A 26,409-nucleotide genomic window follows, 5' to 3' on the forward strand; every position below is an offset into this window, starting at 1 on the left:
TACAGCTCCTGTGTAGACATACAGTAAGTCTCATTGTACGTCTGTGAGACTTTTAGTGCCTTAGTCACTTTGAAAATAGGACTTAGTCCCTTAAATCATTTAAGCTCTTTTGAAAATGTCATCCATGAGTTCAGGAGTTCCTGATTCCCAGTCCCATGCTTGAACTATAAAGACTCTTCCTGTGCTGCACTGCCCTCACCCAATCTGTTATATTAAAGAGGTTTGGTGTTATGAGGCAATAAACTTTCTGATTTGCTTCTCCAGTACATTGCACTATTTGTCATGTACTATTTAACATTTGCCGTGGGGCTGAGTGAAGTAGTTTGGGACAGCCTTGTGACAGGAAGGTCTTGAAAATCTGTGAATTACTGGCAACCTTGATATTTTATGCACTGTATTTGCATGCATCCATGAATGCTTCAGTGAACAACAATTTGGAAGGTATTTTGACAAAACTAATTAGATGTGGGTGGCAGGTATTTTAAATGTTTTTATACACAGACAACTATTGTACAATGAGCAATATTCTTACTCCCAAAGGGCTTGATCGCACTTGTTCTTAATCTCGAAGCACCTTTTATATATATAGATAGGAGGTTAATAGAGACAGCTGGCTGAAAATCGATTTGAGAAATATTTTGATATGAGGTCACATAGTAAACTAAATATGAGCTTGGAGATTGCCATCGTTGTGAAAAAAGCCATGACTATTCTTGGATTCAGAGCTAGGGTGAGCACATGAAGCCAGCAATGTCACAATCAGAGCTGTATGGGAACAGGAATTTTCATTTTGAAGGCTTTCCACAATTTTGAAATTTGTGTTAATTCTGAATTGGAACAAATAAAAGAATTTTGAAATTTTCTGCAAAATAAATTTTTTGTGTTTATTTTGGGTCAATTGAAATATTTAGTTTTGAGAAAATCAAAACATTTTGTTAGGTTTTTGACTTTTTTATTTTTACTCAGCTCTAGTAATAATGCTGCTCTAGATAGGCTTGATGCAACCTCAGCTGGACTTTTGGTCATGTAGTGCTATTATAAAATATGAGCCATTTAGGTCTCATGTCATAAGAACAGTATAGAAAAACTAAAGAAAATAAAATTTCTGCCAACAAAGTAGATACAAGGATGAAATTGCAGACACTAATTATTCAGGATCAGATTCATTCCTGATGTGACTATATAAATATCAATGGAGTTGGGATGAATTTGACACATGGTCTCAAAAAGAGAAAACTCAAGGGAGAACATGATTATAGAGTGTAAACAATATAAATGAAGGAATAGAATTTATTCAGAGCTGTAAGAGATGGGAACATTAAGCTGTGCAAACTAGTGGTTTTTGGACTAAATCCTGAGATGTTTTGAGTAGAGATTGCATTTTTCGGATTGTGGGCCTTTCCAAATAATAATAATAATTAATAATAAAAAAATTATTTTGTGTTGACCCCAAAACTGGGGGGAAGGGGGAGAAGAGATGCATTTCAGGTTGAATGAAATGTGTTTGACACAAACCAAAATGTTCCATTTTTATTTTGAAGACAGATTTGCAGTAAATTTTTGAATGAAAAGTTACTTTGAGTTGGAAAATCAAATGCTTCATTTTAAAAATGTCAAAACAAAACATTTAGATTTTTTTGGGGGAAGGACATTTTTTGATTGTAAAATTCAGCAAAAGTGACTCAGATGAATCAAATCTGCTTTTTTGGGGGAAAATGTTTTGGGCAAAAAGTTTTACTCGGATTTAGTATTGAGTGCTTGAATTTCCTACAGATTTTATAGGGAGTTTCAGATGCCCAGCACCTCTGTGTCTGCCCTGTTAAGTGTGAAAGATACAGGCCCCTTGAATGAACTGCCAAAAGAAATGGCGGAAGCACTCTTACTGCAGATACTCAGGAATAGGATAGATAAAACATTATTGGGAATAATATAGCAAGTACTCCTTCAAATAAACTGGGGGTGGGGTCAGACCAGATGATCCAAGTGAGCCCTTTTTTACCTTTCTGTCTCTGATTCTAGGAAGACAGTGCACCATACTATAGACAAGGGGGAAATTTCACTGTTTTATGGAACGCATGCTGAATCACCATCACTAACACACCATAGATGCATAGTCGTGCAATAATTATTTTGCTGTGTTCCTACAGTCTATTTACTAAATTTACTCCTATTATTGGTTTTGTCCCTGCGCGCTTCATTGTGGAAACTATTATATTAAATAAAATTAAACAGTGTGCTAAACTAAAACTGTTTTTAAAATGAAAACATGCTAGTCTAGCAACAGAAAACCCAGCAATGTACAGACTTTCAGATTTTCCCATTACTTTCAAAGCCATTTTAATGTCTGCATTAGGAAGAAAGAGCAAGATGGACTATGGGGAGAGATTTTCCTTTCTGATGCTTAGTACTGTTAGGTCAGCATGGTTTTGTTGCAGCAGACCTGCTGCCAGATTCTGACACCATCACTAAAACCACATAGCACCTTACTCTCCGAGTAGCAATCAATGAGACTGCTATTGAAAAAAACATTCTACTCAACTTAAGTGAGGTTGTCAGAATCTTGGCTCTTTGTTTCTATGCTGTGATTAGTCTATATGATGTGTCCTTTATCATCACTGAACACTGAACATTGTGTTCAAAGCATCTGTCTATGCTGTGTTGTGTGTGATGCTTCATTATGTTAATTTATATTGTATTCAAATAAGTTGCAGCATATTGTTTTGCACTGCACTAAAAAATAGATCTTATTTGCACACTTTGGAAATATTCTAATTGTAGGCGAAGTCTGGTGGAAGGAGATTGCATTTGTATTCTGCTTACAAAACAGACCCATTTGATATGCTTCATTTTAACATGCTGTTAGACAATAGGCCTGACATTTTCAAACTTGGATACCTAAAGTTAGCCACTGAAATTCATACTCAGGCACCCAAAATAAGTGACATTATTTTTCAAAATGGCTGAGCAACTTTAGTTTCCATTTGACTCCAGTGGAAGTTTTGCCTAAGTAAGGACTGCAAGATTTGCCCCATGCTTTGAATAATGGAGAATAAAATGTTGAAAGGAATGTTTCCAAAGTAAACTCTGAAGCAGGTTAGAATTTAGTTTCATAAAGTGTTTTTCTGTCCTCTAGGGCTAAATTATGAATTTATGTGGTGCGGAGTACTAGGAAAGGAGAGGACTCTCTGCTCCAATACAGCAGAGAGGGAGACATTTTGTTATTGGTGTAATATTTCCAAGTGCCCCTAGACAGCGTTGTGTCTTTCTATCTTGTTGCAAAGGTATTTCTTGAATGGTCCTGTTGGATGGGGAATGACTCACCTATGCCTCTCTCAGACATGACTAATAATTGAAGATATACTAATCTCCTAGAATGGAAACAGACCTTGGAAGGTCATTGAGTCTAGCCCCCTGCCTTCACTAGCAGAACCAAATACTGATTTTTTGCCCCAGATCCCTAGGTGAACCCCTCAAGGATTGAATTCACAACCCTGGGTTTAGCAGGCCAATGTTCAAACCACTGAGCTATCCCTCCACACCAAACAGGAGTAATTAGCACTGCAGGCAGTGGTAAATGATCCCAACAATTGCAGTCTCCTGCATCTGCAGCCCAGTAACGGCTGTTCCCTGCATGGTTACATTGCATTGGCGGAAGGTAAATTGCTCCTTACACTCTCACACCTCTGGCATATATCTTCCCATGAAAAAGCTTCACTGGAGTTAGCTAGTTGAAGTGCAGTTATTATATAAGGAAAACCATATTTGTTATGGTGCTGATAATAGGTCACAGTCTTGGACTTAAAACGTGTCTATAGTGCAAGAGAAAATATTGGCCAGAACCAGGAATCTGTCCCTTACTATTTTCAGAGTACCTATGGGATTATTTCCTGTGTATCAATCAGAAAGGGAGAGAAGAAACCTTGATTTAACATCTTATCCAAAGGATGGCATTGCTAACAGTGCGGAATGTATCCCCTGGTATCCCCCTGCAGGGTCAGCATTAGGTGTGAGTGAAAAGTGCTAATGTGTGGAATTCAAGCCAATCATACTTTTGTCCAGAAGTTAGAGTTCTATATTTGAAAAAATACTCAAGTAAAAGGGAGGAAAATGGATACATCAAACAATTTCTGAGTATAAGTATGATAAAAGCACTTTTAACATGAATGTAAAGATCTGAGCTAGTCAGCTGCAGAAACACTTACTCTTTTATATGCAGAAATAATTGGAAATAAAATGGACCCAATAAGATATCCACACAAATGGTATTACAATATATTATATGGGGGAGATAAAGAGAGAAACCACACATTTGTCATCAATAATGGTTGGAAATTTGTACACTTGCTAGAATTGAATCTATCTTAGTATGTGAGGACCTCACAGTCTGCAATGTATTAATCCTCACAAACACTGCTGTGATTTAGGGAAGTTCTATCAGAAGCTGAGGCACAGAGAGGGTAAGTGACTTGCCCAAGTTTACACAGGGCATCTGTAGTGAAGCAGGGACTTGAACTCTAGTCTCCCAAATTCTAAGCTAGTTCCCTGACCTTTGGAACAGATTACAAATGCCATTTAAACACACTGGAAAGGAAGGTTACAAAGTTATATATTTTTCTCTCATCCTTCCGGTTCCATGGAATAAGTTATTAGGGGAAAGTTTTCATCATGGCACAAGGTGATGTAACTAAAGTGCCTCTCACTAGTATCAGCTCAAATGTGCTGATGAGCACCTAACTCCCTGGGCACTTCTTTGAAATCTACCCTGCTTTATGGGAATGACATCTGGTTATTAGTTACCATACTTCACCTCCTGTGTCCCCTCACCTGCTAAGCTGTTAGCATTCCCTCCCACAGGTGGCTAAGAGATTCTGCGTTTCAGGTCTGAATGACTTGAATTAGTTAGAACCAGTGATCTGAATCTCAGGAGTGTTGGCTTGGCCCTTTATCTCTCTAAGGGATATAGAATGGGCACTGAGTGCACTGTGTTCTTTCAAATAAGACATTATAAAAACTAAGGTCCTGTACTTGTGTGCACATTAAAGTTCCCATATTATTTTGGGGAGATGAGGACTTACTCCAATATTACTAGCCAAGTTCCATCCCCCCTCCTCTGCTGCACTAGTTTTCCATATGGTTGCTGTCCTTCTACATCAGAGATGCTTAGAATCCAATGGTGGGTGAAATGATTCATGTTTATATAAAATTAGTAAAGTTCTACAAGAAGAAAGGTGCCACAAGAATGAAATATATTATTTTAATATTATATATGTGTTATATGTTGGTGTGTGTGTATATATATATTTGTAAGAAGTAGAGCTATGCAATAATAATCATACCCCAAAAGAAACTGGTAAAATTATTACTAGTACTCTTTGGTACCAGATAGAAAAAAAAATACTTGGGTCATTTTTGGTCAATTTTACCTTCAAGGAACATCAGTTTTCAGACAGAAAATAGGCAATTGCCATTTTTTTTCACTTTCTAAAGCTCCTATCTGTATGTCTATCAAGTAAAGGTCAGATTTGAACATACTGTAACTTCTTCTGCCACTCGGTCTCAATCCAAATCTTACACAGAGATCTTTACTAAAATGAAGGATCGCTGGCAGGAGAGGGAGTGTCTCTTGCACAATGGTGGTAAAGGTTAATCAAAGAAAATAGCAAATATATTAAATAAATATCAAAGATGTACATAAAAATCAAAGAAAATTGATAGAAATTAATCACTTTAAGCTAAATGCTCCAGTTTCCTTTTGGGAATGTAAATACTAGTTATAGGGATAAGTACAAGAAATGGGTGAAGAAGCATTTATTGTATAAGGGCTTGTCTTCACCGCGGGGAGATCAACGCTGATGCAATAGATGCAGCAGATATTGATTTAGCAGGTCTTCTGTCAATGGAGCTCAGTGAAGACACTGGGGTAAGTCAACCTAACCTAAGTCGAGTCCAGCTACATTATTCACATAGTCAGAGTAGCGTAACTTGGGTCAATTTACCACTGTAGTGAAGACAAGCCTAGGTCTCTACTCCCAAAACCTGCAAAAGTTCCTGTATGTGAAAAATGCATAGTCCGTGCTCAACCAATTTGAGCTTCTTTGTCTTCCCAAGCTATCTATATATGTCCAGACAGTTATGTGATTTGTCTGTGAATGTAAGTGTTTTATAATTTGAGAGCCATGACCTCAGGCCCTTCCATGTGTCAATAGTTCCTTGGGATGGGATAATTTGGGAATTGTAAATCTACCTTCTTGTGGATTTACCCATGTGTTACATGATCTATCTCCTAATGTCCCCAAATCCTCCATTTTGATATCATTTAGTGTGTCTAATTATTGTTGCTCAAAAGCCCTTTTGGTGTTTCAGCAGGAAAAAAAGATAGGCATAAGTGTACATAAAATCTGTACAAAGAATTAAGACCTTGTCTGTACAATCAAATCCATGCAGGAGGATCTTTGCGCCTAAACAAAATCCCACTAAATTCAGTGGAAAAGAGTCTGTCTGCACAGAACCTACAAGATCAAAGCCCAAGGCTATAAGCTCCTTATGGCAGAGACATGTCATTTTGTCAATAAAGTGCTATTCACACTGCATATGTCATTGTATAAATTATTTAAAATAATTATAATTCAGGAAGAAATAAGCATAATTTAGAATACAAATGGGACTAGAGAAGTGAATAACAAGGCCTCAGTGGATTTTTCCCAGTAATATAAAAAAAAACCCATAACCTGAAAAATGGAGATTTCCCCAACTAAGAATATTCTTCATCAAATTTAGTACATAATATTAGCAATGAGTCCCATATAAATTACTGATGAACATGAAGTATTAGGCTATTGTGTAGAAAGAGTTACTCCTAGAACTGTATCAATATCAAAAAGTACTCAGAGCCCTGGAAAAAAAACACTTTTACTTGTTTTGCACATTTATGAAAATGGAAATATTTTGCTTTCTTACCTTGATATTTTTAAAAAAATATTGAGCACAGAACTGTCATTTTGCTTCAAATATTTTTCTGTGAAAGTGTTAAAATTTGTCTCTAAGAAAGATTTGTATAATGAATACTAAAGATTCCTTAATTAAAAAAATGGAAACAATTTAAATATACATATATTACATTCACATAATTGAGGAAACTACAGATTTTGACACTATATAGTGGATTTGAAACTCATTTAAAGTTGCAAATACCAACTGAAACCTAATTCTCACAAAATGAGTCATTGTACTGTACCAAATATTTTATCCATGGTATCTATACTATGCGGTGTGAGTGTTTGGAGTGCAAAGGCTATCTCTTACCACAGAACGTGGTATATCACTGTATGAAAAAATCATTGTTTGTTGGCTCTCCTGTTGCTTTTCTTTTCATGCTAACTCAAAGCTAAGCGCACTTTATTTTCCCCTTTAACCAGAACATATTTTGTCAACTAACACTCCCAGATTCTTAATCTAATAGAAATGGGTTTTGTAGAGCATAACAAGACTATGAGGCTCATCCTTATTCCTTGCTCTTTTGCACCTGAGACTGGGAAAAACGGTTCCATGTAGCATAAAAATATAAATATTCCTTGATGGAATTTCAAAGATGAGATGCATTCCTATGCTAAATTTTACACAAATCCTTAAATTCATTCTTATTGACTATTAAGCAAACTCAGAAATAGAAAACATGAGGTTTATCATATGCAAAGTCTGTTGTCACTGTAGCTTTTCCTGTAAGAGTTTCAGATGTGAAATAATCAGTGTCCCCTGAGTTATTGGTAGGTATGATGATACAATGCAGAAGAAAGCTGATGAGAATACTCTGAAGCAAACATTTCAGTGTAGTCTCATTGAAAGCTATTAGGGTGTATGGTACTTAGGCTTTGTCTACACTGGCAAGTGAAAAACAAAACGTTTGTCATTCAGAGGGGTTAAAAAACCATCCCCCGAAAGACAAAAGGTTTGCCTACAAAAAGCACCGGTGTAAACAGTGCTTTGTCCACAGGAGCGCTCTCCTACCAACAAAGCTAACGCCTCTTGTTGAGGATAGAATTTTTTGTTGGCAGGAGAGTTCCCTCCTGCCAACAAACAGGAGCTACACTGTACACCTTTTAGAAGCATCGCTGTAGCGTCACAGCCGTGTCGCTAAAAGCTTCATAGTGTAGACATAAAGTCTGTCTTTCCAAGGAGGTTATGAAGTGGTGAACAGTGATAATACTATTTTTAAAAAACAATCATCCCTCCTGTTTATCTGAGTGTGGGTGTGGCTACATGCGTGTAAAAAGAGAGAGCACACAGCCCTTAGCTGCATCTGTTCAATCTGACTGAAACTAGGAGTTTACAGATAAATTAATGCAGTTTGACTTTATATTACACCTATTCTTACTATGAAAATGAAGTCAATTGGAAGATTAAAAAATATATTGTGAAGGATGTTTACCAACTGTATATTGGAAATTGGTGAGTGAGGGAAGTCTAGAAAACCTTTCCTGCTGACATTAAGAGGGCAGGTAGAGAAGTGTGTAATATTGACCTAGTTCAAGACAGATTTGTTTCCAACCACTTCTACTACTAACTTGTTGTCATGGTATAATTCCCCACTCTGAACCTTAGCGTCCAAAAGATGGGGTACCAGCATGAATTCCTCTAAGCTCAATTACCAGCTTAGTACTTGTAGCACTGCCACCAACCAGGAATTCCAGTGTCTGGTAGACTCTGGTCCCCCCAAAACCTCGCCCGAGGACCCCCAAGACCCAGTCCCTCTGGATTTTAACACAAGGAAAGTAAACCCTTTCCCTCACTGTTGCCTCTCCCAGACTTCCCCTCCCTGGGTTACCCTGGAAGATCACTGTGATTCAAACTCCTTGAATCTTAAAACAGAGAAAAATTCACCTTCCCCTCTCCTTCTCTCTCCCCCTCCCAGACTCTCCCTGAGAGAGAAAGTAATCCTAACACAGAGAGAAAATTAACTTTTCTCTCCCCCTTCCCTCCTTTCTCCACACCAATTCCTTGGTGGATCCAGTCCCAGTCCCCTGGGGTCTCACCAGAATAAAAACAACAATCAGGTTCTTAAACAAGAAAAGCTTTTAATTAAAGAAAGAAAAAACAGTAAAAATTATCTTTGTAAATTTAAGATGGAATATGTTACAGGGTCTTTCAGCTATAGGCACTGGGAATACCCTCCCAGCCTAAGTATACAAGTACAAATTAAAATCCTTTCAGCAAAATACGAATTTGAACTCCTTCCAGCCAAATACACATTTGAACTCCTCCCAGCCAAATATACATTTGCAAATAAAGAAAACAAACATAAGACTAACTCGCCTTATCTACCTAGTACTCACTATTCTGGACATATAAGAGACTGTATCAAAGAGATTGGAGAGAAACCTGGTTGCACGTCTGGTCCCTCTGAGCCCCCAGAGTGAACAACAACCAAAAACTAACAGCACACACAAAGACTTCCCTCCCTCAAGATTTGAAAGTATCCTGTCCCCTGATTGGTCCTCTGGTCAGGTGACATCCAGGCTCACTGAACTTGTTAACCCTTTACAGTCAAAAGAGATATGAAGTACTTCTGTTCTATTAACTTTTACTTATCTGTTTATGACACTTGTCTTTTCACAACTTCCTTCAAATTTAACACTTTCTTTTAAAACTTCAGAAAAGTCACTTTCATGCTGGCCTTTCCTTTAATAAACATAACTTTTATCTGTGATGGTGAAAGGTAAGGAGATAGTAGACTAGATATAAATATATACACCAGTATAACATACATTTTACCTTTTCCTTTATAGATTGCTCCTGAAAAGCCTCTGTTCAAATGATGTTGCTGAGTTTATTTTCAGTTTATCAATGTGTATTTAATAAACCCTTTGATTATTCAGGTTGGAAGGTACTACAGGTTTTTTTTAAACATTTGGGTGCTTCACATGATACTTTTCTTGTAATATTTCCACTTTCCAATGTAGTGCTAAGAATAATCATCTTCTTCTATGTAGGAGCTGAATACTCCATCCTAAAAAGGACAATATCAGTCCTTTGCGTCCTTTGAAATATAGGAATTGCCATACGAGATCAGGCAATTGTTCCTTCCAATCTGGTGTACTATCTCTGACAGCAGCCAGTAGTCAGTGGTTCAGAGCAAGGTGCAAAAATCCCCATAATGGACAACTACGGAATACATGTCCTTAGGGGAAGTTTCTTTTCAGCACGTAGAAGGCACTAGTGCCCAGTGGATTCCACAGTTTAATTTCTAGTCTGTTCAAATAAATATATATTCATCTTATACTTTACATTTCTTCCTTTCAATGTATGTTTCTCTTTGCTTTTGTATTATGAGGAAATTTAAATAGCATCACTCATTTGTCTCCTCTAAATCATTCATTATTTCATATACATTCAGCATCTACTATATAAACTGAACACTCTTAGTGTGAAGTCCTGTCCCCATTGGAGATACAATCTTTTCAGTTTCTCTACATGTAGAATTAGCTCCAAGCCTCTGATCATTTTCATCACCCATCTCTGCATTCTTCTTTCTGCAGTAGTCTCTACTGAGACTGGCTGATCAGAATAGAATATTGAAGGGATGAAATCATGGCCCTATTGAAATCAATGGAAAAACTCCCTTTGACTTCCTTGGGACCAAAAATTAATCCTCATTGTTTTGACAACCGTTGATTTATAGTGTGATTATGATACATTTTTCAGAGCTTCAGTTTTCATTTTCTGTCCCATTACTTAGGTATCCAAGCATTTTGTTTTGATTTGCCTTTACCGAAACTGGCTAGCTTGTCCCTATTGCATCATATTAGACTAGGTGTTTTATAACTCTTTTAAATTCTTATTTGAACGCATATGCTGAAGGAAGTACTGAAGGAAGACTCACTGGTCTGTAATTCCTATACTCCATCCAAATACTATTTAAAAATATAGTTACAACACTTATTGCCCACCAGTCCTTCAGTATAGAAGTTGATTTCAATGAGAAATTGCTCTTTGAGTTTGTTTTTGACTAACTTACTCATTTATAAAATGTACCTCTGTGATGATCTCATCTTGTTCCTCCTCCATATCAGCTATATTTCCTATCCTCCTCTTTACTATCTGAGGCAAAGTTATCTTAGTAATAGTGGCATCCCTAACTGATCTCTGTCTGACTTGAGTGTTCCTTGATAGTTGGTGTTTTCTTCCCACTTCCTAGCTTACACCACCATTTTCTCTCAAAACTTTAGCATTATCTCTGCCACAAAGTTCCCAGATCAGTGCCTGATAAATTCAAAGGTTTTCTTACCAACACACTGTGACTTTGAATCTGGCTGTATACTTGGAACCAGACACATTTCAAAGAAAGCTACAGCAGAGGCCCTGGAGTTCAGCCTACTTTCTAATCTAAATTTAGCTTTCAAGATTTCTCTTCTATACTTCTCTAATTCACTGATACCCAGGATGTACCACAGCTAGTTGAGATATTAAATGTGAGGAATAAATTAACTCAGATGTATATGAATAATACAAATAGTGTTTTGATGTGAATATGACAAATGTTATTTCAAGAAAAAAATGGATTGGTATCCACAGAGAGATAAAAAGGAAAGAATATAGGTCACCAGTAAATCCTAGACATTGAATTGCAAAGAGGTCATTCCTACTTAAATGGCATTTCCATAATGCACTGGTTACTCAGTTCACCTCACATGCAATATAGACCCTCGCCATATAGGTGGGATCTGTGCCATTTCTAGCTGCACAGTCAGTTTTCATGTATTCGTGTATTAACATACCTTCTATATTTTGGCTATGCTTTCTTTCATTATCCCTTGTTTGTTTGTTTTTTCTTATGCCTTTTCTGTCTGTGAGCTATTAATTGGGTTAAATTTATGTAACTTGATTTAACTAGATGAGAACATAGGACTGGGAGGGACTTCTGGGGTCCTCAAGATCAGTCTCCTGCCATCTCAGATAACCACCTCATATAATCCCATTCATAAATTTATTAAGCTCCATCTTAAAACAAGTTATGCTGTTTGCCCCCACTACAGCTACCAGGAGGCTGTTCCAGAATCTCACTCCTCTGATGGTTAGAACCTTCTAATTTCCAGCCTAAATGTATTCATGGACAGTTTATACTCATTTGTTCTTATGCCATTTTAGTCCTTTAGCTTAAATAGTTCCTTTCCCTCCCCGGTGCCTACCCCCATGACATTCTTTATGGAAAGCAAACATCATCCCTTTCAGCCTTGTTTTTGGTAAGCTAAACAACCCAAGTTCTTTCAAAAGATCCATGACTTTCACACCTAATATGCTATTCACTGAATGGTTTTCATGATCACCACATAGCCCGCTGACAGTATTTTGAATGATCAAATTCCATACTGTCACAGCCTGTCTAAATCTCACAAGTGTACTCCAGTCTCCTGGAAAACATATCCTATCTAAGGAAGTTTACCCATTCAACCCACACAAGTCCTTTCTCAATCTGCCATCTGCTTTCTGAGCAAGAGGAATAGAGAAAACTGTTCTAAGTTGTGCCTTTCCTAGGGTGTTTCTGTTTAGTTTCTTCAGAATCTGGTCTCTGTATGTACATCCCTTCAATCAGCTCTGGCCTAAAGATGCCGTACAATAGTGGGGCTCTAAGGGCCAGGGTCTGCTTACACCAGTCATACACATATGTCATTCGGACACAAGTCAAGTGGTCAGGCATTCTGCATAATAAACTGTTTGTCTGTTTTCAACTGATTTTACTTCTATCTACAAACATCTAATTAAGCAACCTACTACCCTTACTGCCAAACTCCTCTGTGCTCGTTCTGTCAGAGCCATTCTCTGAGCTCTAGCTACTGTAGCCATATAAATTTATATTACCATCACCACCATAGTCTCTGGACATTTCATAGGCAGCAGCCTCCACTGCCAAGAAACTGGATCCAATTCTGTTCTCTAATATTCCCTATTCATTCTAATGGGGCTGCACTGATGTACATGAGATCAGAACTGGGCACTTTGTTTTTGATGCCAAACTATTCCAGTGCAGCTCTTTCTTTAGAAATAAACTTTAAATGAAAAACTATAGATACATTCCCAAAACTTTTTTCTTTATAGACTTTTATCAAAATAAACTTCACCTCATAATTTTAAATAATTCTGTTTAATCCCTATTCTCCATATCTCTTTAAGAGAACCTTATTTGTGTTCTTTATAGCTCATAAACTAATGCAGGAATTCGTCTTTCATGTTAACAAAATGAAGTTTGGTGTAATGTTTTCATACTTGTGCTACTGCTGCCAAGGACAATGGTGAGTTTCTTGAAGTTATTTTGAGAACATATGTATCTGTCAGAAATGCGTATTGGTACTTTATTGTCACTCTCACCAATGCCTTTTGCAGAGCTGATACAGCAGATCATAACGTTAAATCACAGTGATTAAGCAACAGATAAATCCACAACAACCAGTTGCCCCACTTTGCATGTGTGCTTTATATCCACCCATCTCTGTTGGAGAGAACATATCTATTCGAGAAACAGTTAGACTCTTAGGTAATTATGACAGCTTCTGATGAATACTTACAGTGACATGCTGGTCGATAATAGCTAAAACGTTACATTACACAAACAAAGAACAGAGAATTATTTTCCTTTGAGAACATATTTCTCACCCTACTACTTACAAGCACTTCATGTTTTACTTTTCAGGTCTGCCATTATGAATAGCTGTAAAACATTTATTGTATTTAGAAAAATCTCCTTAGACTGAAATGGTCATGCTTTCCTTTCTCCCTCTCCCCTCCCATATGTTTTATATCTTGACAGAGAGAGCCAGGTAGAATGTTTTTGTGAGCGTGGGAATGAGCAAAATAAGGTTGAGATATTAATAAGAACATATTTTGATACATAAATGATTTCTTTACTTATATATTTACAGATTGTTGTGCGTAAAGATGCAGAAATGTCCAATTGATTGAAATACTAATATTCCTATACAAACACTAGATGGACATGTTACAGAAGTGGTATTTTGAAGTGTTGCAAAAGTAGCTGGTAGTAACTGATAAGACCATTGTGTATACATTCCCATTTGGCTGTGACGAGTTTAAAACAGCCATACAGAAGCCAGTGGTGTGGAATAAGGCATAAAAAGTGGATGAAAATGAAACAAATAAGTAAAACCAGGTTTCTGATCAGTAGTGATATGTTCCTGGCCACAAGAGTTATTGAATGGATAGTCACAGAAGCTTGTACTACTATTTAAATATACCAAATAATAACCTCTCAGTTCTCCTCAGGAGGAGTGACTTTTATTCTTGAATCCCGAAGAGCCCTTTTATAGTTTATATAAGGATAAGTTATACCTACCAACTCCAGACATTTCAGGAACACTGGCAGTGTATATGTCCTTTGTAAATTTTGGTTCATTGTCATTGATATCATAGATTTTAATGATAAATTCAGATTCCGGCTCCACTTGTCTTCCTGTCTTTCTGTCTATAGCCGTGGCATGTAGCACATACAGGGACTTTTCTTCTCGGTCCAATTTCTTTGCAACATGAATATCTCCTGTATTTTCATCTATAATGAACAGACTGCCAGCCCCATCTCCTGTTAACATGTATTTTAAATTTCCATCTCCTTTATCTTGGTCATTGTGTAGCTTCAGGGAGGTAGAAAAGAAGAATTTTACAAATATATGTACTGTTATTACAGACCAAATCATTCAGCATATACGAATAAGTCTGTACAAAACTTGATTGTAATTGGGGTCAGCAATGGTTATCTTCTGTCTCACTGTTGGAAAAATTACAAATCTGAGACTCAGTCACACATAAAATATCTCTAAACAAATTCATAAGGACACAAGGGGATGTAGAAGATATAGTAAGAGGAGGCCCTCAGATATAAACCTTGGTATCAGAGGCCTGGTATGAGGCCTAAGGCCTGAACTAAAGTAATGGTCAAGACTTTGCTAACATAAAGCAAAGTTAAGCTGTGAGCCAGAGGCAGGCCCTGCTCACAGAAGCTGGCAAGGAAAGGCTGATGCTGCAAGAAGATACGTACCTAAAAGGTACTGAACACTAGATATCAGAACATTCACATACTTGTACATTCCACACAGATAACAAGGAACAGACTGACCTATCCCAATGTCAGGAGCAAAAGGGTAATATGATGGATAGACTTGTTTTGTTCAAACCAACATGTACAAGGTGAGAGGCGGCACCTTACTACGTAGAGGGGTTGTACCTTGCTACGTAGAAGGGTTGCACCTCAATACGTCAGGAGTGATGTGTAACTTGTTTGTACCTGTGTATAAGAATGTATCCCTGGGGCGGTGTCTTTGTCTGGCCGAGGGGGCAGTGGAAAGTCCCGTCACTGACTGAGCCGAGTCCATTGACTGGGGGACATACTCGTAGTATGCCCTGAATTAGACTAAGAAATCTACAGGGAACTATTATTGTGTCCAATACGGCAATAAACCTGGCCGAAGTGCCTTCGTACCTTACTAGACTTTGTGGTCATTGGGGGTTCTCTTTGGGTCTACTGTGTCAGCTATCTTCGAAGAGCTGGGACAGCACACAGAGGGAACACACGCACGCAGCTGAATGATATCAACATTGAACAGAGCAGAGCACCACACTGGTAGCACTGACAACAGAAGATAATATTGTAACATTTATAATAACTCAATGATAATAAAAATAATGTGTCTTTCAACAGTCTGTCCAGAAACCCAGAGAAGTCTCCTTATTGAAGATAAGAGGCATCTAAAAATCTCAAATCCTTTTTGTAAGATAAAATAAGTATTTACGTGTAGAATAGAACCAGTTGCTTTATACCAGTGATGAACAGATCGGCTTTAAGGATGAGAGCTTTCTGAAATTCCCGAAAGCACATGTAGAAGTTCTAACTGAAGAACCTTACAGTTCTATTCCAATTTTTTCTTAGGTTCATCTGTCTCAGTTAATGATTTACTCTGTCCTCCTGCCCTCTGGTCCCTTCTATATACAAGAAACAATTTTCAAGAACACTAGGGGATAAACTTTCAGAGCATTGCATGGAGTTTAGCAGCTCTCTTCCTGTTAAAATTAAAGGGATGCCACATGGCTAAATTTTTTATTCTTATTCTTCTCATCCTCATAATTCATCATACATGGAAATACATTTCCTTTTTAAGGACACCTGTGATGTGTAATCAGCACAGTTTTCATCATCAAGAAATCCCAACTATGTTCCATCCTATTGGCATCTGACCAGGATTTGATAACTTGATGCACCATGATATTATTTGGCTAGACAAAGCCACATTAAAAGAAAGATTCCTTCTGTCCATTTTTAAACAGGCACTCATCAGCCTAAAAAAACACTATATGTTATAAGTTGGTGTTCTTCAAGTAGGTGTTCTTCAAGATTTAGTTCCAGAAAATTTCCTCAATACCATTTATTTTTCTGCTGATATGTTCATGCTACCACGCTTGCTCTAACAGTTTCTATCTCTGCATATTGTGCTGTTACATCTTTTTAATACTCTTAATACTTATTAATACTCTTAATACTCTGACTGGCTTGCCAAAATGAGGAATAAAATGCTAAAAGATGGAGTTACTGTTATAAAGGGTCACTGTACTGAATTCTGCATTAAGTACCTATTTTTCCCCCCTCTTCCAAGGGCCCAAACCTGTTCATTTTACTCATACTATCAGGGTGTCCTTGTTTACTGTAGGACAACTAGATGAAATAGTTATGGTGTGAGGACAATGTTAATGCCACCTGTAGCTGACCTATACTATACTTCAAACCATTGGTTGTACTACTGTAGTTAATGGCTACTAACATTCCTAAGGTTTACGTGGGATAGAGTGAAATCTTCACCCAACTAAAATCAATGGAAGTTTTACCATTGACATCCAGGGGGCCAGGATTACACCCATAGTGCCTGATCCTGCAACTACATCAAGGGAAGTACGATTTGGTCTGTATAATGGAACATCTTACATGAGCAAATAAAGCAGGATAAGAGCTACAGTATAAACGTAGCATTGGCTCAATGGTGAAACATTTATATACACAACATACAGTATCTCAAAATACTGATATGGTATTTGGTCTTTGTACACACACACACACACACACACACACACACACACACACACACACACACACACACACACACACACACACTCCAAATGCTGTTTTGGTATTTTGGTATCCACTGCATGTGGAGTATAAAGAAATGTCATGCATAAAGATAATTTAAAAACATTGGTCATGATCAATTTTATTTCTAGAAGAAAATGGATTTATCTGAATGCCTAGGTTAAAGTAAAGCAGGTTGGTGTTAAATAAATCAGAGACATTGATAACGAACAGGTCATCAAGTGCTATTTCCATGGGCACTGTCATCTTATTTTGTCCGTAATGTTGATCACGGCTACATATGTGGAACTTGCACACTCAGTTTTCATGCATTAATAAATTAACATACTTTGTATATTTTGGATATAATTTCTGTCATTGTCCCTTGTTTCTTCTTCTCTTTCTTGTATCTGTGCATTGTCCAAAGTATATAACTACTGACTTAAATCCATGTAACTTGTTTAGTGATTTTTTTCCTGGTAGATGTTTAATTGGATTTGTTTGGAATTCCCAGGCTATAGAACATATGTACATTAGTTCAGACCTAGTAGGATTACTTATCTATCTATCTGGGGCCTGATCTTGCATCTGACTGTATACAATACACGTTGGGCCTGATTCTAAAAGCATTCTGTATGTGGAGCTCCCCAGGGGTGAAAGTAAGTTCAAGGACTTCCTGATACATTGGAGTCCTGAGTGGGGGCATGGCCTCAACTGGAAGAGGCATGGCCTTAACTGGAAGAGACGGGGCCTTTCAAGATTTAAAGGCCCTGGGGCTCCGGCTGTGGCTGGAAGCCCAGGGCCTTTAAATCACACCAGAGCTCCCAGCTGCAGAGGAGGCTGGGAGCCTCAGGTCTCAGGGGCAAATTAAAGGGCCCGGGGTCTGGCTGCTGCAGAGCTCCGTGCCCTTTAAATCACCACAGGAGCCCAGGGTGGCAGGGTTCAGGTGGGGATTTAAAGGGCCCAGTGCTCCTGCCAGTCCAGTCTGGCATGGCGTACCAGCTCTTGCCAGTATGTTGGACCGGACCGGCTTACTTTCAACTCTGGAGCTCCCACTGACTTCAAAAGGAGTTCTGCCTGTGGAAGGCTTTCAAGTCAGGGATGAAATCCTGGCCCTATTAAAGTCAATGCAAGTTTTGCTGTTGAATTCAGTGGAGACAGTATTTCACCCTAGGCTTTCATTAAGCTTACATGCTTTGTGCTTTTCAAATTATTATTTTCACTGTTATTTTTTTAGTTAAGGACAATTATTTTAATTACATCACTGATGAATCCTCAAGATCTTTAGGGACAAATTCAACCTTGATATAACTGAATGCAATTCTACTGAAGTCAATAAAGTCACTGAAGTCATTTCAATCTTCTGTACTGCCCAGCTGCATCTGGCAATTATACCACCATGTCATTACAGTCCTTTTCAAACAGGATGTGATATACAATCTTGATACCGAAAGATTGCTTCACCCACCTTCTGCACTGACTATCTGCAGCTGTTAAATTAGTGGACAATGACACTGTATAACAGCATATGAACTAGAGAATGCTCACTTTCATCTTCATAACTTCTATGTTGTTCTCTACTCTGGGAATCCACTCCTTTTGCCTGGGCACCATCCAACTCCCTCTAAAGTCAATGGAAAGTCAGAGTTGGATTTGGCCCATTGTTCTCCATGTGACTTTCCTCTCCTCATTCACATCCCTTCTTGACATATATTTCTTTCATGACTCCTTTCTTTGATGATTCACCAGTGGTAAATTAATTTTTAATTAAAAACAAAAAACAGAATAGAAGAGACAGTGTTTAGAGCCCACTTGATGTTTTGACCATCAGTCTTTGTAGAACGTATATTGCACTGCTTTGCCTGTATCTAATTGAGACTGTAAGGCCCCAGGAGAAGAGATTGTCTTCCTGTATTTTTGCATAAAGCTCAACACATTGTTCACACTCAATAAATGCCAATTTGCCAAACTGAAACTGATGGACACCTGCATGGATTCTGATCCACTAGTCCACCTATTTAGCTTCTTGGCAGACCTTGTGGTGTGGAGGTTGGAAGCTGGTGGTTCCTGTGCTTCCAGGGTCCTTATCTTCTCGGCTACCTGCCTGGCAGGAAACTGAGAAGTTGAAAAGTCTGGGAGCTTCAGTTACTAGGATCCTGAGGAGCCTGGAAACCCAGAGAACATGTGTCATTTTGGAAACATCAAAATGTTTCTGCTATGGGAAGGTTTTGGTGTTCCTAAAATAAAATATTATGGACTTACAGGTCCACACAAAAAAAAGTTTTTAGAGATTTGTACCAATTTGGAAAAACAAATTTTCCAAAAACATGACTTTTTTTGTGGACCTGGAAGTCTCTTTCCCAGGCAGCTCTACAAATAAAACATCCCTGTGAGACTGAATGGGGATATTTAAATAGAGAGAGTGCAATTACCCAATTGCAGATTTTATTTATTTAATATTCCTCTTCTTGTAAAAAGTATCATGGAGTTTTTAATGGCCTGATGTGATCTGAATCTCTGCCTTACACCTTGCATAAAATACAGCACATCCAGTAACACTGGACTCTGCAACAGTATCACCACATCAGGGAGCAACAAAGTATTTTTTTAGGGGTCTCCAATTCCGCTCTTGAACCTTCCTAAGTAGATAAAATCTAAAGAGGGTCACAGCAGAAGGTAATATGCAGGCAAAATATTAGTTTCTCAATCTTCAGGTGCTCTGTATAGATCATTATTGTGAGAATGCTAGCCTACTGATAGAGAAGGAAGAAATTTAGATAGTTTGTATATACTTTGTATAAAAATCTATAGACTCTTGGATGATTACGTTACACCTCAACTGAGAACATTTTTGAGGAATGCTCATCACTTATTTACACTTTTCTTATGGAGCATAGAAACTTGATGCTAAAATTCAGAAACTCAGTGAAATATTTCTAGGAAACAGTAAGATAGTTTTATTTTCCATACAAAGCCCCAAAAGCAAAACAGTTTTACCTGGTTGTACATTTTCTTTTTTATGTTTCTTATAGCTCTAATTATGAGTTATGATGTTATTTTTATAGTAGTTCCACAATTTTCCAACAACATATTTTTCCATTGGAAAATACCATTTTCTTGAAATATATATTTTTTGTGGGAATGTGTTAACTTCAATGATTTTGTTTAGAAAAAAATAATTTGAATAAGATGAAAATGTTCTATTTCAACCTTATCAGAATGGAATGTTTTGATTTTTTCATTTCAAATGAGATTTTTTTTGAAATTTTTATTTAAATGTTGCATTTCAATACAATCAAAATGTTTCATTCTAATTTTGAATGTTATAAAATATTGTTGAATAATCAGTACTTTTTATTTTATATTATACTATCTGAAATCTGAATGAAACATTTTGATTTTACTGAATTAGAATGTTTTGACCTGAAACAAACAGACACACAATTTGAACAATATATTTTGCAGGATTTTTTGTTTGTTTGTTTGTTTTTGCTTGTTTTTGTTTTCATTATAATTGCAAATGAAAACAAATTTGGAAATGTCAGAATTTCCGACAGAATAGAAATTCCAGATTTCAACCAGCTCTGTTTATTTTATGATTCAGCTCTTAGAAATATCACATGAAGTATTTACAACAAACTAAACTTTTCAATAGTCAAAAACATTATTTAAGGAAAGATTAAATGAAATTAACTATTCCTTTGCAGAAAGCCCATCTTAAAACAACAACAACTGGAACATTGCAATTTTTTTTCCTTTTTAAACCTAGTACAATGTTCATGAAAATTTCAGCCATCCTGGATGATAAAGCCCTCTATCTATTCTTTTATCACTTATAGAATTAACAGTGACTTTTAAAGTTTGCTCATGCTGCCTCTTCAATGTACTTTCACCTCTCCATAACAGTTAAGTATCCTTGACCTCTCATCTGAAACTGGTCACAAAGCTGTCAATCAGTTTCAATAGTGATTTTGGTTTTAGAGACCACCTGTCCACTAGGAATTGTGTGGAGACAATCTGTGCATTTCATGTCGACTACCAGGCAGTATTTGATGTCCAGACATTACTGATTGTGAGCTATGTTTGAACTGGCAGCCAGTGATAAAAGGTTCCATATCCCATTGTCATTGCTCTGTCAATAACACTATTGGAAGTATAATATGCACCACTGTCATAACATAAGCAGCAAAGAATCCTGTGGCACCTTATAGACTAACAGACGTTTTGGAGCATGAGCTTTCGTGGGTGCATCTGACGAAGTGGGTATTCACACCTAAAAGCTCATGCTCCAAAACGTCTGTTAGTCTATAAGGTGCCACAGGATTCTTTGCTGCTTTTACAGATCCAGACTAACACGGCTACCCCTCTGATACTTGTCACAACATAGTGCATCCTTGTTTTCTAGCAAATGTACAAATCTTTCTACTTGTATTAAAAACTGCAGGAAAATTCATTTGCCTATGATATAATGCATAGGAAACTTGCAGTATGATAGTTTTAGACATTGCCATTGTGTTGCTTTTATTTAGCAGTTTTCTGGTTTCCTCGCTGAAATAAAATACTTACTTTGTAAAATGGAGCAGTGGCACCATTATCATCTAAATGCAAAATGTGCTGCATTATTTTTGTTAGAGTGGTTGCATATAGTATTGTACATCTTTATAGCCAAATGAATCTAGTTATAAATACAATTACACCAATGTCCTATAATTTAATTTTCACTGATCCACTATCACACTATTGCTTCTCTTCTACAAAAATATTTAGATATTTAAAATTTGAAATTGAAAATACTTCTACAACATTTCAATATTCAGTTACGCCAAAGGAAGCCCACAGTGGGTCACAAACAAATATGATTTGAAATATGTATGTGTTACAGACACAATATATTGTCAAGCTATTATTAAGATATTCATTTATTACTAAAACCAAGTAATAATAATAAGAAAATAATTAGCCCAATCCTGCTCCCATTTATGTCAACAAGAATAGTGTTGAGCTCAAGACAAATGTCATCCCATATATACATATGTATAATTCAGAAACTTTTGCAAATTTGGAGGTGTGTGGGATGTTCATAAAAAACAAACAAAAAAGGGCCCCTTATACATACAAACTATATTTATATTATATATTATATTTAAAGTAACTAACATTTCATAAAATATTCAGCTCTGCCATTTATCAGCAGTAGAAATTCCTCCCTGTAGGAATATATAGCTTTATTTACTTCTACATGCTCCTTTTCACTAGTCAATGTTTCTAGTAATTGAAAACATCATATTGACTAATAATTTAATTGCCAGGGATCTAACTTTTAATGACATAAACTGTAGGTTTTAGAATCTCTGTGACTAACTTAAACTTTCAGTTCTGCAGGGAGCTTCAAAATACTTAAAAAGAAAACAGATAAGTCGAATTGCAGAGTAGATAACATTCACTCCTGATATCAAATGTTTTTCCCAGTTTGTGTAATATGCAACACACTGTCAGAAATATGTCTGAATCTGAAATATATTCAAATCAAGACATAGCTCAGACAATGCACTTTAAGGATCCTGTTCTGTGTCTATTAATATTATTCTTACTCTTATACAAATATTTTTCTGCAGGTCTCCTACATGGCTACTTGGAGGCATCCTCAATGCGATTTCTCTTGCTGACTGTTAGACACAAAAACATTTGTGGTGGTGGGAATTAGCTGAGAGAATAATTGAGCATGCTTTGAAAATATGGAAATGGAAATCCCCCCTGAAACTATACCCCATTCCCACTTAAATGGAATAAGCATACACTTCAAATTATATTTTCTATTCTATCTGTTTCTGCAACATGGGAAATTCATGTGCCATTCTCATATATAAAAAAGGTGTTGCTTCCAGAAAAATCCATATGTAGCTGACCCCAGTCAGTATCATCTTACTAGGGATATTACTATTTCTAATATAAATTTGAGCAGAAAGATCTCAGCAGTTCGCCTCATATTAATGCCACATTCCCTCTCTAACAACTGCTAATTGCATTAGTTATGTGGCCTTTAAGAGTCTGGACACCAGCAATATTTGTGGTTATGTATGCAATATTAGTATGCAAGAATTAAAAAAAATACTTTTCTTACAATAGGTGGATAAAAAAGGGTGTTGACACTGTTGAAGGAGGAGAAGTAATCCTAGTGTGCTGTAGGCATGATATGGCAGAAGGAGAAGTCAGGGTGTAGAAAGTAAAAGACAGCAATATGGCTACAGAAGGTTGCTGTTGAAAAGGAAACAATTAGAGGAGAGCATGGAGGTATTCTGTCTGTTTTCCCCTTACTGAAATTTCACCCTCCATATTTCAGAGGTATCTAAACTGTACAGTAAGGACCTGATTATCAGCTCATTTATGTCTGTGTAACTGAGGAGTAACTCATGGAGTTATGCTGGCATAAAATCAAGGCAAGTGACAGGAGAACCACAATCTAGGTTTCTACTAGATACAGACAAATTGTATAGCTAGATGTACAAATACGTACCTGAATCCAAAATTGCCACACTTCACCTGAATCTGAACATGTCATCTGCAGTTAATTTCTGTTCAACTCCTGTCATAGCTGAAAAAGGAAAGAAGGACTCAACCCATCCAAAGGAGCCACTTGTGGCTAAAGACATTGTCATGCACAAATAGAGAGAGAGAAAACCTTGATTTAGTCATGGGAGTTTATAAGAGAGACCTGCTCTTTTGTGAAATGAGGTGAGAAGGAGAAATATTGATGCTGCTGAAGAAAAGAGAGAAGGGGGAAGAGGGTGCACAAAGAGAGCAGTAGACATATCCTGGATGGTGGCAGATATTGCAGTAAAGTATACAACTGGTTTTGAAAGCTTTTCACTCTGCCTGCATGCAGTAATGATTTTAAAATATGCTATTCTTGCACTGTCTTCATCCCAGGCCCTAATTTTGGATCCTCCAGGTCCCACCTCATTTGCTTCCACCCATACAGCTCTCCCCCACTGCCCGACCTCCCAGGCTGTCCCACTCCATTCACACTCTGCCCCTATTTGCTATTAGATACTTTTTAGAAGGTGTTATGGTGGCCTTCACTCTCTCCATGCTCCCAGGCTCTGTGGGATTTGCTGAACCCATACGGTTCTGTCATGAACATGTTGATTTCTTTAGCAATGTTCACTGTAGAGCAGTGATGGGTGCAACTGAGAGAAGACTGTGCTGCCTTAGGGGGAAAGGAGGAGCCTATGATCCCCTCTGCTCAACTTTATGGTTGGGGAAGAGTATGATCCCTTTCATTTCCCTACGATACATTAGGAGGAAGCTCCCAAAGAGGGATCAAGAGGTTGAAAACCGCCATGATTCTCTTTCCAAAGATGATGAGTGGTGAGTCAGTCTGGGGAACTTTGTTGGCAGGGAGGGAAGATACTTAGAGGATTCTGGGCTTAGGTTGGACTGGAGAGAGTACTGGGTTAGATACAGATCTGAGTGCATGTGAAGGTGCTTTTAGGGATCCAGGGTGATATAAGAATAAGCTAGAAATAATGCCAGTTTACTACATGTCCAAAAATGCATTTTTGTTAATATGGGCAGATGGTTTATCACCTTTTCCTCTCTTTATATTGTTAGTACTGTGGACTGGTTTTCTGTGTGATCCTACATTTCCTGGATAATCCTTTTTGTGTTTCAGCAATGGTTAGGGCTCGTCTACCTTTGCCACCTGCCTCTCAATGTATAACGGTAATGCTTCCTATGAAAAAAAATTCAATAGCTTGTAATGGAAAGCTACAACTTTTCCACAGTTTTTATTTATTGTACAAAATTATTGAGGGAACTATAACCCTTCTGTAGTGCTCTACAGGAGTATTACGAGATCCTTTCAGGAGGGCATCACTCCCTATTGAATTCCTTAGTTTTGTAGAGTAATTGCAATGGAGACTTATTACTTTCACCTCTGTTACGTTCCACTGTATTTTACCATAAAATCTGGTTTGCTGTATGATTTTACCCTTATTTGCCCAATGCGGAGGGTAAGATTCTGTGTGTTCTGACGTATAGTTTAACATAAGGGCTGGCTTGGATGGTCTTTTTATGAATTCTGGCAGTTCTCGGTGTGTTTCATTGTGTGCTCTGATAAGATCATTTGTGAAAAGGAGCTTGGGGTTTGCATGCAGTTTATTTTATTCTCTTCTTGGTCATGGAAGCAGAGCAATAAATAATTGAAACATAAAAGGAAATTATTATTTTGGGTTGAATCTATCACATGTCAGTAGGGGAAACTTGGAAACTGAAAAATAGACTGTGAAAAATGAAGCTAAAGCCCAAACCAGCGATGGATTTAGTTTTGTCTTTTCATACAAAGTATGCCAGTAATTTAGTTATTGCTGAACCCTCAACTCAGTCATCTCAGCACATCTCTGCTCATTTATACTTCATGTACAATTTATATATTTGAAAGAGGCCAGGCAATTCAGATGAAAAACTATTTCTTTCCCCCCCCCCCACAAACGCATTGTATTCAGCCTCCTAGCTCCCGGTACATTTAAAGTTCAGTCCATAAATCAAATTTTTAGCATACAAACTTTTCTGCATTGCTGTAGAGGATGTTTTAGGCGTGGTCTACACTGAACAATTATATTGGCATAGCTATGTCAGTCAGGAGTGTGAAAAATACACTCCTGACCAGTGTAATGTCATGAAGTCAGTAGGCTCCAGGTCTGGTTGCCTAGCAACACAATGAACTCAGGTGGCCCCATTAAATCCCTACTATGAGGCTATGCTCCTTGATTTAACAGAAGGGCCAAAAAAACCCCACGATTTAAGCATTGTAGCAACAGTAGCACAGTGTCTACTTAATTCATCCTATGACCATAGCTGTGTCAGACCTGCTTCCTGACCAGCTCTTGCTCCAACCCTTGTCTGCTGTGCTCTAGCCATCATCCCTACCTTCCTCAGAACTTCTGACTCCTACCACTGGCTTCTCTCCTGACCGTGCCTCTGGTTCTGCCTTTTTATTTTGCTCTGCTGCTAGGCCAGTCTCTTGTTCTAATCACTAGGTCACACCACCTGCATCTCTGTGTGTGACGTGTAACTATGTCAACATAACTCACAGTGTAGATGCAGCTATTTTAACATAAGAGGGTTTCCTTTGACATAGCTAATTTCATTCAAGGATGTGGTGTTCCTACACAGAGAGAGAGAGAGAGGGAAAAAAAACCTTCTGCATCACATGGCTAAGCGGGTATAGATATGCATATCTAGCTATGCCAGTGTCGTCTCCATTGTGTAGGCATACCCTTAGTCTACCTTTA

The 26,409-nt window shown here is 37.5% G+C and overlaps 1 pseudogene; it reads right to left on the bottom strand.

Moving 5' to 3' along the window:
• LOC127044684 (cadherin-9-like) overlaps window positions 1-26,409 on the bottom strand; it is a 70,027-nt pseudogene that overhangs the window by 31,772 nt on the left and 11,846 nt on the right.

The sequence above is a fragment of the Gopherus flavomarginatus genome, chromosome 2, assembly GCF_025201925.1.
Source record: "Gopherus flavomarginatus isolate rGopFla2 chromosome 2, rGopFla2.mat.asm, whole genome shotgun sequence".
In the NCBI taxonomy this organism is placed as follows: domain Eukaryota; kingdom Metazoa; phylum Chordata; order Testudines; family Testudinidae; genus Gopherus; species Gopherus flavomarginatus.